This window comes from Aplysia californica, unplaced genomic scaffold (assembly GCF_000002075.1).
Source record: "Aplysia californica isolate F4 #8 unplaced genomic scaffold, AplCal3.0 scaffold01119, whole genome shotgun sequence".
NCBI lineage: Eukaryota > Metazoa > Mollusca > Gastropoda > Aplysiida > Aplysiidae > Aplysia > Aplysia californica.
This window is the reverse complement of record NW_004798389.1, coordinates 50,424-56,419: the sequence shown is the minus strand read 5'-3', so window position 1 is coordinate 56,419 and position 5,996 is coordinate 50,424.

The window sequence follows — 5,996 nt, the reverse complement described above, 5'->3', positions numbered from 1 at the left end:
TCCCAGGCAGGGATCTGTGAGGCTGGGTTCTCGCCTGCCATTCGCTCGCTGCATTGTTCGCGCGAAACTCAATTACTCAATTAGGAGCAAGGCCTATTGTCTTACCTTGTGTGTAGTGTGTAGTAGTCCTTTTAGTGTGCGTGTGCATGCATTTAACGCAGCGCACTTGTTACCGGTACTTGTTGCCTATTCTTGTACCGGTATTTATACAGCAAGATTTCTTCATATTGTGTTCTAGCATACTAAGACTAAGATAGATTTGTTTTGAATGTGTGGGCCTACAAGGTGAATTTCTGATGGATAAAAGGTGTGTTGTATTGTGTCGGCAAGGGCCACCATGACAAAAAAGTGTTCCATGTATGGATGCTCCTCAAAGTATGATAGTAAAAGAGGATCGGACAAGGACGTCAGTGTGTATTCCTTTCTTACTGACCCCAAACAATGTAAGAAGTGGGTGTAGACAGCATACCAAGGCACAACTGGAAACACAGTGAAGTGACTTGGCATTTGGGCGTTTGCAGTAGATCTATACACTGACCACCCGGTGCTCCTATAACCAGAAAATCTAGATCTAGGTATCCATCTCCTGCTGTTCCTCCCAGTATTTTTCCTAGTGTACCCCCATCTACACTGCGTAATGTTGCTCATTCAAGAACAACACAGAACTCCACCAGTGACTTCAGATGTCGGAGTATGGACATTGAAGCCGCTGACTTGCTCTGCAATGCAAACATCAATCTGTAATTTTCGAGAAAAACTTTGTCATTTCTTTTTCAAAAACTTCAGCAACACATGATGGTGTAGTTGCAACGGATGAGGATAAAATACAGTTTACAATCCTCAGTTCTCAGCGTATTGGACCTATAATGGTTGCTGCATCTATATGCACCTGTTTGCAAGTGAGGGTGATACAATTGAAGCTTTTCACCTCTTTACAAATTCAGTTTCAAAACTCTGTCGAGCTCGGTTGGCTACAATCATGAGACAATTTGTGGACACTTTTAACTTAGATCTCGTTGTGTCTAAGAAAACCCTCACATGCATTGTCAACATCTTCCTTCATGCAGGGCATAGTCGAGGCGGGGTCGTGGGCCTGTGACAAACGGGCATGCTTCCCTTTCACAGATTTCATATTAGTACGAAGTACTATCTCCAGTGTATATTGCCACAACAGCTTCTTTGATATCTAACTTTGCTGCAAGCCAATTATTCTGTATTCTCTTACATGTTTTCAGCAAACTAAAACGTCGTTATATGGTTTATCACACCAGCTTACTTAGAATTCTACTATAATACCAGAGAAAGTATTGGTCATATCTATTCTACAGACACTCGATAAATGTAAAATCATGCTAGTCTTTTGTGACATATTCAGTTTGTTTTTCCTTTGACTAGATCTAAGTTTAAGTTTTTTTCCGATTAACGTCAAGCAGTACTACAAAATCTCTAACTTTTGTATTCAAGTATTCCCTATTTATGTTTTACCAGCAAACATTGTAGTCATAAGCCTATTGATGAAAAACATTTTTGTTTTGTTTTGTTTATCACTCATACTTCTAAATTCAAGATCAAGATCTAAGATCTGTATTTTTCTTTTGTTTCATGTTTCTCACCAACACTTATACAAGTGCGGATAGATTTAAAGCCCATTCATGTTCTGCGACATCCTGAATAAGGAAGGGGTGGGGTATTAAATGATCAGCGTTTGAACTTTGACGTTGATAGTTCATCCCAAGTACATGTAATTGGGAGCAATGTATCGAATGTTCTACTTTAATTAGTGCTAACTTTTGAAGTTTGTGTGTGTGTGTGTGTGTGTGTGTGTGTGTGTGTGTGTGTGTGTGTCAGTGTCAGTGTGTGTGTGTGTGTGTGTGTGTATGTGTGAGAGAGAGAGAGAGACAGAGAGAGACACAGAGAGAGAGAGAGAGAGAGGTGGATGAGAGAGAGTGGGTGTGTTTCTCTACCATTTGCCTTGCGTTGCGTGCATAGCCGCATGCACACTGAGGCTCCCAGTCAGCCCTCCAGTTTCGCCACGCCGCGAGCGGGTACACTGCATGGTTTCTTGTACGCTAAGTTTAGGACCCATTATTATGTCGGATTATCTGCAGGCCAAAGGTGATGTTGCGACATATTTCGAACCATCATGCGCTAATCAGAATAAAAAAATTGTTTATATTTCAGAGTATACATAATATTATTGTTGCCAGCCTTTAAAAGTTTCAGTTAAAGAAAACAATTGAAAACTGTATGAATAACGAAGATATGCTTCACATTTTTAAGGGGCACTCTCGTGGTCTAGAAGTACGTCGGTTTTTGCCTCTCATTCGATATATGTCCCGGGTTCGAAACCTGACAATGGCGGAACATTTTCCCCTCTAAGATTCTCCGGTTTCACACCTTTCCTGTTTTCTAACACTACCCATGATTTTCATTTTTATACTCTGCTTTCGTCTCCAACTTCCGACCCCCCCCCCCCACCCCAACCGTTTTGCCCCCTCCTCTGGGCTCTTACTGCAGCATTTCTACTTCTACTCCTTGGCTTCCTCTAACTGCTGTCTTTCAGCCACACTCCTGATCTCCGAGAAGGGAGGAAAACAATCTCAGAGGTCCTTTTTTTTTTTTACCCCTTGGGCTTCATTCGAGCCTTTATTATACTTATTAGGGGTTTTACAACAAAAACCTAACACCACAAGAGTCATTCCCTCCGGGGCTCATTAGTGTCCCCCTCTTTCTCTCACAGATTCATTCGACAAATGCACTTGCGGCTCATCCCCGTCCGCTTTTTCTTTCACACCACTCCCTCCTCCCCCTCCCCCACTCGCATACACATAAGTGGGTTTTTTTAAATATTCATTCTCGTTCATTCCATGTACATATTTTATTTAATAATTCCTTTTGTTTCGTTCACTCTTGAGCGGTGTTCTGTTCCAAACGTCGCCTTTCGACCCCTGGGTTGTCGAGTCGTTGTTCCTTTGTGCTCACAGACCCCTGGATTGTCGAGTCGTTGTTCTTCTGTGCTCACAGACCCCTGGGTTGTCGAGTCGTTGTTCCTCTGTTCTCACGGAGCAGTCTCGTCTTGTCTAACACGATCCGTCCGTCCGGTCTCCGTCCTCGTTGTTTTGCTTGCTGTCAAAACATTTCCTCACGCTCTCTCGCCACAGCTCAAATATCTTTCAAAGACTGCCCATTTTGTTTCTCTATGAAAGGTGGATGTTATATTCCGTTGAAAATATTCCGAAATAGTGTTTGATGTGTGGGTAGTGTCGCTACAGGTTGTTTGTTGTCCAACTTGCCAAATGACTTCTCTGTACGCTACTAAGATTTGAAGTCTAATGTTGTGGTTGTCTGTTATTTGTGGTGGGAGTATGTTTAGAAAGATTGCTTTGTATATGTCTACCTGTGTGTCTGCGTTTACGTTGAGTAATTTTGCTAGTGCGTCTTTTGTCTGTTGGATGTGCGGGCATGTGTAGAATATTATGTTCTTCTGTTTCTCGTTTGTTTTGTCTACATGTTTTGCACCTATCTTTTCCGTGGTTCTTTGCTTGAGTCGTGCGGGTGTTGTTGTAAAGTATCCTATACGTGATCTGTTTTTGGAAGGGTGTTGTGTCTTTAAGGTGTACATTTTGAAATGTTTCCGAAAAGTCTATGATTGTGTATATTCTACCTCTTTTAATTTGATCGTATAATGGTGTTGCTTGTCGTTTTACTGTCTTTCGTTGTGCGTGCGAGAGTGAGTAATTTGGCGTGTTGTCTGTATGCTCGAAGGCATGTTTAGTAAAATGTAGGTTGTCGTCCGAAAAAGTGTGGGACTGTGTTGTCCATCGGTGCTAGACTTGTGATGTGTAATCCTATGTAGTAGTGAGCTAAGGGGTGTCCTTTTTTGTTGTTAGCAATGTTCCTAATGTGTTGTAATCTATAGGCTTGTTTTTTTTGTCTTTATGTCTTGAAACTGTATCCCTCCGTTGAACTTGTCCTGTATTAAAGTTGTGTGTCTGATGCGCAGGATAGTTCCTTTAAAAATAAATTGTCTGATGAGTCGTTTTATTTGTTTGAGAAACTGGGGTGGTGGGTCTGTCGTTTGTGTGACGTAGTTAATTTTTGGAATCATGAGTGCTGGGGCGAAGCGTCTACATAATCAAATAATCACTGCTTCCCTTCCTAATTTTGAAACATTGTCGCTGTCAAATTCATCCTTAAACGTAAACCTCTTAAATTAAATGTAAAAAGACGTTCGTAATCAACAATGACAGTATGCCTAACATTCAAAACGGTTTCACGGCCACAGAAATAGCCTCCTCACCCCTCTCGGGCCACTCCATAAGCAGTCGCAAGCTTTGATTAAGTAAGCTTAAAGTGAGGCTGGAGGGAACATGTGCATAGCAGTCAAAGCTGTTTCATTGCCACATATACTCTGTTCACCCCTTTGGGGCCACAGTTATAATCAATCACAAGCCCTGATTATGTAAGCTAACTAACACTGGTCGAGTCTACCTCACGAATGTGAGGGGAACTAACTCCTAATAATCTCTTGACTGCTGCATGTGCTTTTTTTTTCCCTCGACTTTTTACCGTCCTATAATCAGATCGTGACCTCGATTATGACACCAGCTCCTGGTCGCGAAAGGCTAAACAAAAAACAGCCAAATGTGAAATTTGAAAAATGATAATTGTCATGTTCTACCAAAGAGTTAGACTCACTGGTAGGTCTATAACATATAGCTCTAGTACTGACGTCTCTGATTCTTTGCATTGTGTTTATGTATTCACATCTTAAGTTAAATTTAATGTTAGTTGGAACTGATATTTAATAAGATACTTTTCCGATTATTTTGGCGGTTGAACATACAATATGAATTACGGATTTGTTTTCATTCACAACTCAGAGTTGCCGCCTCGAGTAAGATTCTTGTGTGATATCTACAGGCCATATCTGGTCCCGTTTCACTTTGATTTTGATTACCCTGTCAAACAAGTCAGCCTTCGCCCCTGGATGAGTGTGTTGATTAGAAAACTGCGGCCGAAAATTGTTGTCTGTTTGTAATAGAGTTTAGATAAGAGGGTTTGGATCTGCCCGATAAGGTCATTCCATTTAGTTGGGGAGTTTTGGTCTCTTGATTTCCTATAGTAATTGCCAAACATTATCATTTCTTCCACCCAATTTAATCGGATCAGATCGTTTGTCCTATCTTTCCATTTTCCTAACTTTATCGCCTGACTTTTGTTTCATTAATTTCTGATCCGCTGCTCTTGCCAAAATAAGGAAAATGATTAAAGATCTGTTGTATAGATTTAGAATTCAATTAGTTGGGAAAACATTCGTGTCGTCCACCAATGCTATTAACTTTTGTTCCCCCCTCCAGGGAGTTGGATACCTGCAATCTGTCGGTCTTTTCGGAGTGAATTTAGTAAGGGTTCTGAACTTAAAAGATACAAAAGTGGGCTTAGGGAGTCTCCTTGTCGAACTGATCTTCCTATTGAAGGCATCTGACGGGGTATGGTTAACTGGAATTTTTTATTGCGGTTTTTTATACAAAATTTGAATCCACTTTTGAAACGTTGGGCCTAAATTGCATCTTTCTAAAAACTTTGTGTAAAAACGAATGAAACACTCTGTCAAATGCCTTAGTCTGATCTAGGGAAAGTATGCATGTGTCTGTTTGTCTTCTGTGTATGTGATAATGTCCCCAGGCGCGTTTCGTCCACAGAGCACGGTCGTGCAGTGCCGCCCAAAATGTTTTAATGTTATTTAACGAAAAGCACCCACAAACATGAAATAAAAGAAGTCTGAAACAAACACGAGCCAAATATTATATCAAAACAAGGTCCTCACTTGCGCCGTAACTGTCATTTCTGTGTCAAAAGCGCCCTAAAACATCTACTATACCTTGCCAAAGTCCAGGAGCTTTAACTAAACGTAATAGAATATTCAGCAGTGGCAATCTGACCTATAAATCGTTCTTTGGGACAACCCAAGCGATGACGACACTCGTAGCGAG